This window comes from Talpa europaea (genome assembly GCF_964194135.1).
Source record: "Talpa europaea genome assembly, chromosome: X".
NCBI classification, from domain to species: domain Eukaryota; kingdom Metazoa; phylum Chordata; class Mammalia; order Eulipotyphla; family Talpidae; genus Talpa; species Talpa europaea.
In genome coordinates, this window is record NC_140081.1 from 93,446,942 (window position 1) to 93,461,507 (window position 14,566).

Here is a 14,566-nt window from a genome sequence, read left to right on the forward strand (position 1 = left end):
CATAAAAATGAATAAATCTTTAAAAAATAAAATTGGTAACTTTTGTTTAACAAACAAACATTGAGTGGAAAGAGGCCAACCTCAGAGAGGAAAGAAGATATTTGGTATACAGAGAGATCGAGATGGACATTAGATATAGATGTATAAATAAATGTATATTCAGGCTCCTTGTCAAAATTTTCTATTGAAAAGCCTGTCTTTTTCACAGTGATTTTTAGGGTTTCTTTATGCAGTATATGTTACAGCTGGTTCTTTGAGATACATGTCCAAGATGTATATCCAAAGAACTATGTAGAACATATAAAGAATTCCTACTAATCTATAAGAACAAGACAGACATCCTAATGGAAAATTTGGCAAAGGACCCAAGTAATCACTTCACCAGGGTCTACACAAAAGGCCAAAGGAGTCATCAGGGAAATGCAAATGACAGCCCCCCACATCATGTGTCCGTAGTGGACTCCAGTGTGTGTCCCGCCTCCTGCTGCCCTCTCCAGCACTGAAGCGGCCTGCCCCAGTGCTGAGGGAGCTCCGGACCTGCCCCCAGTGCTGAGGGAGCTGACATTCACAACAGAGTCCCCCTCCCGGTGAAGCGTGAGCGGTGAGCTGGCCCCAGGGGCCAGGGCCTCAGGCTCGCCGTGCCGCATCCTGGCATCTGGGCCCGGGCAGCAGGACAGCCGGGCTGGAGGGCGGGGGGACACTCGAACCAAACCAGGTTTCACACTCACCTGCCTTGGCCTATTAACGGGCAGCGCGGGGGTGGGCAGGGGGTTTGTCATTACCGAGCGGGGGCGGCTTGGGAGGGAGACAATTCTCCCTGATGACTCAGTCGGGATGCAAGCAGGGCACTTGGTGTTGATGAAAATAAAAAGGCCTGCCTATTGGAAAGGTTCAGCTCTTTGATAAATGGTCACAGTAATGAAATTCACACTCTTTAATCACAAGGGCTATAACTTAATTAAAAACACATCGAGGATTGATTTGGGTTGGAGAGCTCTCCCGGTTCCCGGCGTTATTAAATTCGGTGTTTCTTTGCTCGGCTTCATCTGCCATGCTTGGGTACGGAAGTCGATGGCTGAGGAGCCGTCATTGTCCTGATGGGGGCCCCCGCACAGACCAGACCAAGCGAGGAGGGGGCCAGGGGGTCCAGAAAGGAACGGCGCCTGCCTTGACCGGCAGCGCCTTCGAGGCAGACTCTGGAGTGAGTCTTCACAACCCTGGTCCCAGGAGGCCTCTCCTTGTGCGCGCAGCTTGGGCACCCCAGAAGACAGCTGCTGCTGGAGAGCGCGGCCAGGAACAGAGACAGAGGCGGCCAGCGCAGCTGCAGGTGCCAGCACCTCAGTCCCGGGGGAGGGGGCGACCCCCCACTCGCCCGCCGCCTGCTGCAAACCAACTCCTGGGAATGGCGTGGACTGGGGCTGCTCCCACCTGCACGTGAGAAAGGCCAGGAAAGAGAAAGAGGGGCACCCCCAGCGCACCCTTCCCTGCGCCCACTCCACACTTCCCCGCCTGTGCAGACGCTCCTGGGTGCAAAATGCACGTCCACGTTCCCATCTGCACGCCCAACACACACACACACACACACACTGTGCAGAAGCATTCAGATATGAACACACCCCTACACACTCAACTGCACACCCAACACACGCATGCACTGAAATACACACACCTTCACACACCCAAACAAACCTGCACAGATATACCCGGATGTAGGCTCACACCCACACATGCACACACCCACGTTCTCGAACCTCCTCCCCACGTCCACATGGACAAAAGTCTACACGGCACACATGCTCACCCCCGCACAACAGCACCCTGTCAGACACACCCACATACAGACACAACCCTGTGCTCCCACAGCCCCAAACATACACACCTAAACACACACACATAGTTGCACACCTGTGTAAGTAAACTGTCACACATACTCAGATGTTCACTCTGTTCACACATCCATACACATGCCTACAGGCATGACACACACGTTTACACTCCTGTACCTACACGTCTAGAAGCAGGCACACAGACAACACACGGATACATGTGTGTGCAGGTGTGTGCGCATGTTCAATTACCCACACAGAGTTATGCTCACATACCCAGACACACACGAACAATGGACACACATGTACCCACAAACACGTGCACACTCATATCCATTCACTTCCTTAGATAGTGCCAAGCACGATGAGCGCTTTCTAGAAACGTGTAGCTGGAGGAGAATCCTGAGAAGCCAGGTCCCGTTAGCAATGCCACAAGCTCTCTGCCCAGTGCTACCCTGGCAGCCTTGGCGGTGACCCGGCTTAGAGGCTGGTAGGTGCAGCATCCCCCCTCTCCAGAGAACGCAGTGGGAGCAGGGGTGTCCTTGCGGCAGCGAGGAGCCGTTGAAGAGTTGGAAGTGGGGGGAGGCGTGTGTGGCCTTTATGAGCATCAGAAGGGCACTGGGAAGAGCCAGATGGATGTCCCGGAGAGGCGGGCAGGGCCCTTGAAAGTATTGGCGCGGGCAGGATGACAGGACAGGGATAGCAGGGTGGGGTGGGCAGTCCCTGCCCACCTCCTCCAGGCAGCTCACCATGACTGTACATACCAGGGGGCCTGTTAGGCTCTACTTGGTGGCTCAGAGTCTGAGATCAAGGTGCTGGCAGTGCTGGCTCCTTCTGGGGGTGACGGAATCTATCCCAGACCCCTTCCTGCTTCCAGCAGCCTTGAGTGCTCTGCACATAGGTGGTTTCTCCCCGGGTCTTCAGAGAGTCCTCCTTGTCTGGGCCTGTATCTCCCCTCTTTGCAAGGACACGGTCACGAGGGAGCGGGCCCAGCCTCACAACCTTCTCTCAACTTGACGGCCTCTGTAAAGGGCCCATGTCCAAATAAGGTCACGTTCCCAGGGGGCCAGGGGCTAGGACCTCAACATGTCTGGGGAGGACCCTCATCGAGGCTCACCTGTGAGCAGGAGCAGGCCCCTCCCGGTGGGCCCAGCAGCAGTGGAGGCCGGGCCTGGGAACCTGCGCAGGGCAGGCCTCCAGAAGGCGAGCACGGAGGCAGCCCTGGGAGGGGGGACAGGCTGTGCCAGCCACCTGCCCAGAGACGCCAAGAGCGGGCAGCACGGAATCCATGCAGTTAGCCAAGAGCGGGGGAGCAGGGCTTACGTTGGGGGGGGTGACCCAGCAGCGGGGGGGATACATGTGTGGCAGCAGGGCCATGATCGAGGCGGCATTTATGACTGTCCCGCTGTGGAGCAGGGACACAAAGGCTGACACCATGTCCCGGGCCTTTTGGGAAGGAAAATGGGGCACAGGTGCTGGGAATGGACATTTCAAGACCAGAGGGCAAAGGGTTCTGGCAAAAGGAAGCCCGGGCAAGGCATCCAGCACAGCTGGTTGATCCATGCCGTGACCTGGGCACCCCTGGGGGGTAAAGGACAAGCACCTGGGGGCTTGTGTATGTGCGCGTGGGGGCACAGGTGGTAAGGAAAGCTTGCCCGGGGAGCTGCACCTGAGCTACAGCTGAGCTTGGCTTTAAACTCCTCATGGAGTATCAGGTGACTGCCCGTGTTGCCCCTCAGTCATCTTATTCCCTCCCTGTCCCCAGCCCCTGGCACCTCAGGTCTCCTAGCTGTGGTTGCCCTGCAGGCAGCTGTGCCCGGCAGAAAACTGCTGGGCCCCTCAACTGCCAGCGCGTGTTGTTGCTAAGCCTTCCCGGGCCACGCGTCCATCGGACACAGCTAGAAGCATATTTGTTTTTCGTTTTTGCTTTTCTCACTCTGGCAGCAAATCTCCACATGCTCATTGGAACAGAGGTTACCTGGGGCCAACAGAGTCCTGGGGTCTAGCGGAGAGTCAGCCCTGAGGCTCGACCCCAACTGGGGCTGGCTGCATGCACCGCTGAATCCTGGGGGCTTTCAGTCAGGTGGGGACGCGCAGGCTGACACCTGTCAGAAGTGACAGTCAGAGAGGAAGGCGGGAGGGAACAGAAGGTGGACACTTTAGCAGAAGCAATCGATGCCCTAGCACCTAGCAAGCACAGTGCTCTTGGGCTGGAGGCCTTGGGGCATCTCTTAGGGATCCATGCTTTTCTCCCCCACTCCTCGTCGCTTCTCTCCTCCATCGCAATCACATGGCGGGACAGGGCCACACAATCATGGCGGCCAGGTTCTGCCTCTAGGAGTGAGACCCACCACCGTGGCACCAGATGCAGCTTTTCCCTCCTTGGAACCGCTAATCTAAAGACAGAATCACAGCTGACAAGGGTGGAGGAGAGAGAATGGAATAATAAAAAAAAACTATCAAAAAGTAGGCAAGAGGGCCTCCCTGGTGGTGCAGGGGGTTGAGACGCAACCTATGACGCTGTCCGCAGCCTCTGCAGCACGAGTTCGATCCCCGGCCAGGGAGCAACACACATGGCACAGCAGACTTCTACTGGCTCCCCGCTGCTCCCCTCAGCACTGTATTTCAGTCTGTCTGCCTGTTCTGCTCCCCACTCTGTCTCTGCTGGGTCCTCTCACCCACCACGCCCCAGTTCTTGTATGTGGAAATAAATACATCTTTAAAAAACAAGTAGGCAAGAGAGAAGAAGCAGTTGTAGGACTTCTTTATATTTTTAAGATACAAATTCTTTATCAAATAAATGATTTGCAAATATTTTCTTCCAGCTTATGCCCTGTCTTTGTCACTTTGAGCCTTCTGGCCTTCAGACCAGGACACATCACTGGTTCTCCCTCGTTTTTCAAGCTTGGACTTGAACTACGCCTTGGTCGGCAGCTTGCGACTCACCCTGTAGATCATATCAAATAGACAGACAGATGGATAGATCGATCGATCAGTACATTGACAGGTGCAGCTGTATTTGTGTACATGTATATGTGCACACACATAAAGCAGATATACATATAAAAACAGATGAATACCCTGTTAGTTCTGTTTCTGGAGAAATCTGACTATTACAGCATTACATGCCAACACAGAGAACATTTGTTTTTTGAAAAGGAACTACTTTCTAAGCAAAAAATGTAATGAGAAGAAAGGTATTGTTTTCCTTTTTGTGAGACTCTTGAATGTCTGCGCTCCGAAAGGGACCGGGTTCTCATCCGCGCTGCTGCCTTCCGTCGGGTGAGCCGTCACCCGCCGCACAGCCCCTGGGAAATGGCACTGTCCACTTGTGAGGCGGGGCGTGGGCGGGAGGGGGCCCACATCTCCGTGTTGTGAAAGGAGTTTTCATCTTTCAGATCCTTGAAAAGATCTTGGAACCCTCCGGGATCCCCAGACAAGCGTTTGGGAGCCTCCGCCCCAGGGATCGCGCGGTCCTCGTCGACTCACCGGGGCTGATGTGAATGGGCCCCTCCCTCTCTTTACAGACGGCGCGCAGACGTGCGTGCTTCCCGCCTTCCCACTGACATTCCTGGGTGTGTTTTCATTTTAGATTTTAAAGAGATCATTTTTATTGGTTTAAGCAGCCTCGCAGCCCGGCGCTCAACCGCTGCGCCACCAGGGGAGGCCCCATAGATTTACCCTTTTTACTCAGCTTTTCTACTTGTTTTCATTGAAAAGAGCGTTCCAAATGACCTAGTGCACCATTTTCACAACTAGAAATCAATAAAGCTTTGGGTATGCTGTTCCTTTGACTTGGAATGCTGTTCCCCCACTTAGCATTTGTCAGTCAAGCCTTCAAAGCCTTTTTATTCACCACCTCACAGAGAGGAGCCGAGAGTGAGCTCCGTGATGGCCAGAGGTCCCACGTTCCCTGCCCCACGTAATGGAGGGTGGAGCTGAGCAGCAAGATGAGGAGGCTTTGGAGAAGACCTGGGGGAGCCACGGGGAGCAGAGACACGCGCAGAAGAGGGGCGCACTCGCTCTGGTCTTTGGACTTGGACCGGGGACCTGGGGCCCATGGAAGGAGACACATGGAGTCGAAACATGTAGAGACACAAAGAAGAGGGCTTGAGGACGCACGCGGGGCTGGGGCCGACGTCCATTGGCTTCCCCTCCACCGAGCCCATGTGTTTCTCGCGGCCTCCCTCTGGCCTTGCTGCTGGTCACGAGGCCGCAAGCTGCAGGCGGCTCCCGGACCCGGGGAAACTCACCGCACCTGTTCAAAGGCGCAGGCCTGAGTCAGAGCCAGGCCTTGCCAGGAGAAAGGATTGTGAAGGACGAGAGGTGTGTTCCTTCTGTTTTTCCTGGTTTGAACTTTCAGGCTTTCTTGTAGGTGTAGCCTTGGACACGGAAAATTGCTTGTGATCTGGGAGGCAGCTCCAGGGCTGTCTCTCAGGGTAGGGAAGGGCTATGGAGGCCGCTGCTGCAGCTCCTCCTTGAGACCTTCCTCCTGTTGGCAACCTGCTGCTGCTAGGCCTCCCCAGGGCGAAGCTGGGCCAGGTGCAGAAGGAGGTGGTGTAAGCAGTGGGGGGTTTCACTCGGGGCCCTCCTCATTCAAGCCGGGGATGGGACGGCAGCTGCAGTGCCCTCTGGAAAGGACTACGTCAAACTGTGGGAGAAACACCCCTACAGAAAATAGAAAACCTGACTTGAAAATCTGTGAGTCGGAGGAGGACAAGAACAGCTTGTGGTTTGTGAAAGTTTATGGCTTGCCTCCCTCCCCCACCTCGGAGTCCCCCCCACCAACCGGGGCCTACTGTGGCCTCTACACTTCGTGCTCCCCACCTTCCCCACTCACTTGCCTCCGGGGGGTGGTGTATTGTCCAGTTCGGAGCCAAGAACAGGTGTTCGGGGGCTGAGACGACAAGCTCCTGAAAAGGCGGGGCAGGAGCGTCACTCCTCACACACACCTGGGCTGAGAACGTGCTGGAGACCAGGGGAGGGCACAGCTGCTGACCTGAAGGGCTTTCCAGCTGGCAGGGAGTCCCCCAAATACCAGCATGGCATGTGGTGGCCACAGCCCAGGAACCCCACACAGAGAAGTGCCATAACGGTAGTTTAGTCTCTTCCACTTATCACCAGGTCCCCAGTACAGAGTGGGGCCTCGGTGAGCACTTGAAAAGGCAAAATCCCAAATGAGGTGGGCCTTGAAGGTCAAGAAGCCAGGATCTGACAAGGTCAAGGTGGCAAAAGTGCACGCACTCCCTGCCCAGCACCCCCTACAACTCTTGTCCCCACAGCTTCCTCCTTCTGTTATAGGACAGGGAGAGGGGCAGCCCAAACCCCGCAAACCTGCCTATTCTAAATGGGTTCTGCCATCCGCCGCATCAACACAAAACACATGAGACTAATGGGAAGGATCTTTAATAAAACTAGGAAACAATACAGGTAAGGCAAAGAGTCTAGTTTCTAAATGAAGCACCCAAAGTTACCCGTCCCCTCGTGGGTAAAAGTCCATCCATATGGGATCGGCCCAGAACAAGGCCCCAAAGCCTGCTACAAGTCTAAAGCATCTTCCAGTGGGGACCCACAGAAAAGGGTCACAAACAACCGGACAAGCCCGGAAGGAAAAGAGCAAAATCAACATCAAGATAAAAGCTGCCATGGTCACCTCCCCACGGGTCTCACCCACATCTGTGTCACCCAGTCCACGACTAAAAGACAAGCGCAGTTTCTTCACGTGTCTCTAGGCTCCATGTGCCTCCTCCAGGTCTCCTGGCTCCATCCTGCTTCCTTCCTCAGTCTCTTCTGCAGCTTCTCCTCTTCCTGCTCAGCTCCACCCTCCCTTGGGTGGGGCAGGGAACCTCCCCCTTTCCTGGGACCACCCTGTTACACTTCCACATTCAAGGAAAGAGATCCCCACCGGGACACCGGTGCACACAGGTTCCCGTCCAACAGTCCAACTCAGGCGCCACACACCCCGCCCAGAGGGCATCACTATCCTTCCCTGCCTTCCTCCCGAGCCTCTGAGCCACCCAGCTCGGCACCGGGTATTATGCCCGCTTTGCTGAGAGAACTAAGCCTCATGGAGGTTGGTTCCTTCACCCCCGTCACACAGCCAGGAGGGGCTGGGATTTGAACCCACGTTCAGCTAGTCCAGAGCCTGCCTCAGTCACAGGAGAAACGTAAGGCCAGAGGAAACAGAAGGGTGGGGTGCTGCCAGGCTGCCGTCAGGGGCATCTAGGATGGCCTTTCTCTGCTGGGGGTGGGTACCACTGCCATCCAATCCCCTGGGGGCAGCCAGAGTCCTGGGAGGGCCCTGCAAGTGCCAAGTGAACAGGCACAGAGCTGGGTAGTTCCTGGGGAGGGGACTGCGGTGGAGGGAGGTGGAAGGGCTGACCTCTGCTCACTGCTCTCTGTGCCCAGTGTTCAGTGCCCACCTCTGCTCACTGCTCATCAGAACCAGTCATCCAGTTACTTCTTTGGGTCATTGGGGGCCTCTCGCTCCTGCTGAAGAACGAGGGTGTGACTCCCCAGACCTCGCCTTATTCAGGGAAGTCCAGGGTGAGACCCAGTTTGGAGCTGAGCATCGCAAGGTCACACCCCTGGATGGAGCAGTGAACCCACATCTTCAGGGGCAGTGCTTCGGGCACCCACCTCCCGGCTGCGTGACCAGGGCAAGAGCTGCAGAATGTCCCTAGTCTCGGCTCGGTCTGTGGCCCTGCTCCCGGGGAATGGCGTTCGTTCTGTTTGGATTCTCAGATTCCTAAAGAAGAGAAGTCAGATTCCGCTTCCTGCTCTGCCAGCCCCCAACCTCTGCCGAGCGCTCTGGCGCTCCCCTCTGCTGTGCCTGGCACGCTTTGGGCCTCTGAGGCCGAGTCTTAGGGCAGGGGTGACTGCCCTGTCCAGCACAGCAGACTTCCCAATGGGAGAAGCCTTTCCTCACCCCAGGGATATGCAGCTCCCTGAGCCTGTGAGTGCAGGGGGCAGGGAAGGAAAGCACCCCAAGATTTGCCTCTTTGGCAGAAGGATTTGTAGAGCCGGTTATTTTTAACAAACAGCTTACGCAGGGAAGCTCTCAAAACCCAACAGTGTAGAAGTTATCCTTTGTAACGGGCATTTACATGTATAAGGGAAATCTCCATCTGTAAGGGAGTCTCCCTCTCTGTACAGGGAAAGGTGGAGGATTTAATCGCTAGAAACTCTTCACAATGGAGAAAGCTGGAGCCTAAATCTGCATAACAACCAGGCCCTGCCAGGCTGAGGCTCGCTAGCCTTCCACAGACATGCCCCTGCCCCCAACATTTTCTTTTGTCTTTAGCTGAGAAAAATATTTAAGGTGGTGGCCTGGGCTATTTTGAGAAGTCACTCATTTCCCTGGGCCTCCGCCATGGATACAAGAGGTAGACGTGTTGTTAAAAAACAAAATTCACCAATTTAGGGATTTAATAGACTTCATGAGAGAATTCATCAATCAGGCAGCATCCAGTCTAGATACTGCTAGGGGCTTACAAAAAGGAGGGTATTTATAGACAGAAGTGGGGGGCGAAGTTATGAGCAAAAGAGATTTCAGATAAAGCCACGGTCCCCCAGGGGCGGCAGGGAGGCCTTAGCATGCAGATTCGTCACTGCTGCTAGTTAGCACTGGTTGGCTTTGGGTTACACTTGGGTGAGAGCGAAGCTGCCCAATGGGTTTTTATTAAAGATTTATTTATTTATGCGTACAAGAACCGGGGTACGGGCCAGAGGTGTGGGGGTGAGAGGATTCAAGAGAAAGTGGGGAACAGATCAGGCAGATCCACTGTCTGCTGCGCCATGTGTGTAGCTCCCTGGCCGGCGAGGGATCAAACTCGTGCTGCAGTGGCTGGCGGTAGCTTGATAGCGCTGTGTCTTCAACCACTGCGCCACCAGGGAGGCCCTGCAGTAGTTATTAATTCTGAGTGTGGCCCACCAAGAAGGACTCCGCTTGGGGCTTGTTTTTTCTATTTTTGAACAATGTTTTGGAATTTCTGTTCTGTCTTTTATTATAGGGGGTCACTCGGCCCAGAACCTAGAAAGGTAGAGGGAAAAGGCAGCAGGCAGGAGCCCGAGGACTTCCTGGGAGGCTCCCTCCCATCCTCTCTTAGCCCCAGCTTCTGGGGTGCTGCCTCTATATATATTCTGGGCCAAACCCTGACTAAGGTGTAGGGGCCGTCTGGCTTTTCAGCCTCTCGTTTTATTTGTATTGCAAAGGTTTCCTTCATGCGTCCTGATAGAGTCCAAGCGAGCGTGGCTGTAAAGGGACATGTGGTTTGCAAGCAGGAGCAAGACATGCTGAGGGGGAGCGCCGACCTGGGGTCCTAGGCTGCTGGTCGGTGACAGAGCTCGGCGTGGGTTGCTTAGGACATGTCACGAAGCAAGGGACTGGTTTTTGGAACATGGCTGACACATCGCACTTCCAGGAGGCCCTGTCCTGTGAATGATGAGTGTTGCACAGCACTTCAGCCAGTCGTTTCTCCAGGCCAGGCAAAGTGCTTCTTTGCCACCCTTGGATTTAGTCAATCCGAGAACCAGGAAACTGTTGTTAGGTGGCAAATGCTCATTTACAGACACGGTATGATTTTGGAGGTCTGAGCTTCTGCCTTCCTTATCGGGGGTTGCTGCAAATAAGGGCTGAGTCCCCACAGTGGTCGGTTTGCAGCTCCGTGGTGCGTGGTGATGATTCAGTGCTGCTTTCCTCATCTCTGGTTGTGACATTGACTTTGCTATCAATGACTTTGCTTCAGTGTGGACACCCGCAGCTGACCAGGCCATCAGCCTTGAGGCTGAAGGGATGAGCCTCATGAATTAATGAGATGCCAGACACTTTTCACTTTTCAAAGGTCAGTGAAATCACTTATACAAAACACAATTGTTCTCTTTGCTTGACCACAACTTGCTGCATGTAGCAAATCAGTTCTTTTTATTTGTCTTGGATAAATGGTGATCGTGAGTATTTTAGGGATTCCCTCTGAAAAAGCTGACATCTGTGCAGCCTTAAAAATGGAACTGGGGAGGGCCTCCCCAGTGGCGCAGCGGTTGAGCGCTGGGTTGCGAAGCTGCCCGCAGCCTCTGCGGCGCCAGTTCGATCCCCGGCTGCTCCCCGGCCACCGGAGGAGGGTCCCACATGGCGCGCAGACCTCTCCTGCCGCCCGCTGCTCCCCTCAGCAGTGTCCTTCGGTCCTTCTGCCTGCTCTGCTCCCCGCTCTGGCTCTGGTGAATTCTCTCACCCTCCCGCACTTCTGACTGTACCCAGTGCTTGTATAAACAAAACAAACAAACAAACCAGCAAACAAATAAATAAAGCATGCCTCTTAAAAAAAAAAATGGAACTGGGGAGGGCCACCCCTGGTGGTGCAGGCGGTTGAGCAACCCGCTGTGAAGCTGTCTGCAGCCTCTACAGCCGGTTTGGTCCTGGCCAGCCAGCGAGGGTCCTACGTGGTGCAGCAGACCTTTCCTGCCTTGCCCGCTGCTCCCCTCAGCAGTGTATTTCATTAGTCTGCCTGCTCTGTTCCCCACTCTGTCTCTGGTGAATCCGCTCACCCTCCCTCGTATCTGGCCTATACCGCGTTCTTGTATAAATAAATTAAATAAATCTTTAAAAAAAAAAAAAAGGAACTGGGGAGCCGTTACTGAGAACTTGCATTACCTGTCTCCTTTGACCTGGGTCAAAGATCCCTGGACTGGGACAAAAGCAACTGTTTGAAATTAAAAAAAAAAAAATCGGGGGCCTCCCTGGTGGCACAAGGAGTTAAGTCTGAGCACTATGAAGCTATCACCAGCCTCTGCAGCATGAGTCCTGGCCAGGGAGCTACCCACATGGCGCAGCAGAGCTCTCCTGTCTCCCCGCTGCTCCCCTCAGCAGTGTATTTCAGTTAATCTGCCTGTTCTGCTCCCCGCTCTGTCCTGGTGAATCTTCACCTCCCCCTTTCCCCACCCTCCAACCCACCGTCCACTTGCCTCTCGCAGCCCACCTGGTCTGCGGACACGGCGATGGCCCATCTGCCTCTTTGCAGGCCTGCCGCGGAGGAGCCTCGGCTTCTAGTCCTCTGCCTCCCCCGTCTCTCTGCCCTTCCATTTCTACTACCACCTGCTTGGAGGGGCTGATGTCATCCCACACGTCCCTGGCCACTGTCATTGGGTCCTGTAGTGCCACGGGGCACCCAGTGCTGCTGGGAAGGCTCCAGGCCACACCCCAAGCCTTGTGGCTTGTTGCCCAGGCAGTTGGCTGGCAGTGCGCCCCGCCACTGCCTACCAAGGGAAGCCCAGCGGAGCAGCAGCTGAGCAATTGCTGAAGCACTGTGTCACCCCAAGAATGTACTTGACACGCACAGTTGAACCCTTGACTCTTGGTCCTTTCCTTTCTGTGACTTGGAAAAACCTTTCCGTTTCCAGGCCGTGCGTTCTCTGGCCTTCTTCGCGAGGCATAACCTGGCCTGGATTTGGGGCTTTTGTTTGGTTTCATTGGTTTGAGTTTTTTTTCTAACCTCACAGGAACATCCTCTGCTTTTCTGGTACTTTGGGGGACCAGTCGGTGCGGCCCAGCTCCATGGCCAGGACTGAGTCTGACGGTCACATGTTGGAAGGTAAGCGGGTGACAGGCAGTCACGGTGCCCAGGGCTCCTGAAGGACAGAGCAACACTTTGGGGAGCAAATCAGCTGAGCAGTGAGTCACGCCGAGTTTGGGGCTGTCCGTGAGCCTTAAGGCGCTCACTTGAGGCGAAGCAACTGGGTTTGGGGTATGACCTTGTGGAATCCATAGTCCTGCTCTGCCATGCAGAAAGGGCCCGTTGGGTTGGGGAGCACAACATCTAGCCCTTACTTGGCTCAAAGAAACCCCGCGACTTTCCAAACTTGCAACTGTTTTTTTTTTTTTTTTTTTTTTGTGGATCCTTATGGAAGGCCCCCTAATAGCACAGAGCCCCCAGGTCCTCTGAAAAGGCTCAGATTTTCTTCTCATCAACATGAATGAGGAGAGGGGATGGAAGCGCCTTATCATGAGCTGTGGGGGTGGGAGTGGGGCCCACAAGCCATAGTGGCTGAGGGCCAGGTATTTGCTAGGCCCTCTGAAAAGAAAGGTGCTTGTTCTTCCCGTGACCACCAGTAGTCCCAGTTGACCTCGACGTTGACCAAAAGCCGGGCTTTGGGCACAGCTGGGTGGTGTCTTGCTCTCATCGGCAGGCCAGCGTGGTTTCTGCACTCAGAGGCAGGTTGGCAAGGGGTCTCCAGTGCAGGGCCTTCTGCTTTGCAGCAGATCCCAGCACAGCCAGCCGTTCCTGAAACAGGACAGGAGCTCCCCGCCAGGCGCCGCAGTGTCCTGCCTGGGCTTACTGCTTACAAGCCATGGAAAGCAGCCCCCCAGGACACCCAACCCGGGTGGACACCCCAGCTGCACCCAATGCTCTGTTTAAGTGGCCTAAGCTAATTCGTTGGGGACTTGGTCGTGATTGAATGTGTTTTCGATGAGATTTCATTTTAATTTAAATCTCCTTTGCAATGTCTCACGGGGATAAGCCTTTCCAAGCCGAGCAGGTGAACGCGGTGGTTCATACCCCACGAGAGGAGAGGGCTTGCTGCGAGTGTTACAGACTTGGGTGGGTTGTTGGTTGGAGGCGACGGTCTCTGGCTTTGTGCACAGAAACCCTGTGTCAATGCGGCCGGGGAGCTAGAAGAGGGTTCCCGGGAAACCGCAATCAGCCAACGACAGGACCCAAGGGGCTGGCACCATCCCTAGGAAGAGATGTTGCCCCCCGCCATGAGAAGAAAAAGGCTGGACACCCAGTCATTCCTCCAGAGGATACAGTCATGCCTCCCGAACAACAGGATCGGTTCTGAGAAATACGTCCCTGCTGGGCGCACGTCGCGGAGCGCACGCACACAAACCAAAATGGCGGAGCCAGACCCCGCCCCCGGGCTCGAGGGTTCAGCCGACGGCCCCCGCCGTTCACGCAGCCTGGCGTTCAGCGAGGCATGATGGTGGGTGGGGGTCTGGCCTTTGATGGGAGCGTGCGCGTGCGTCTTGACACGACCCCACGCCCACTCGGCAAACTGCCCTCTGTTGTTGCCAATAGATCCATCTTGTTGGTGAAATAACTGATTGCTTTCTGTTTGAGGTCAACGGCTTAAATCTATTTTCCATAGCAGATTGGGGAGAGGTGACTTTTGACTAAAAATGCTTTTTAAGAGCAAATTGCTTTTGCTATTAGTCTCTGCCCTCTTTCCACCTGGTTGCCATGACAGCAACCATTCTTCTCCAAGGGGCATTCAGGTGCAGGGGGTCAAGAGATGGGAGATACTGGGTGCTCTTGCTTTACCTCAATTGTTGTGTGTAATCTTACTTCAAAAAATAAAGACAAATTAACCTAATAGGCTGCTGGGCTGTGGCAGAGGAAACGCTAGAGGCCATAAGGAGGCTATAGCTCTGTGGGTGAAGGAAGGGCTCCCACTGGCAAGGCTTCCCTGGGAACAGTGATGTGAGTGCCCTTGTTCCTGCTGGGGACACAATGGCCTGACTCTCCCATGATGCCCCAGGAAGAGCCATGGGCCAGTCCTTCAGCTTCAAAACCTGATAGATGCCTGACCCTGGGGAGGATTTGCCTGTGCCAAGTGGGAGCCAGCTACAGGCAGACAGAACTGGGCTTTGGGGTGTCCCACACTGGGCTTCAGAATCATCTGGAGCATCCACAAGAAAAGCAATAAAGGAGGGTCAAAATCGATTGCTTGAAGCCTCTCCTACCCTC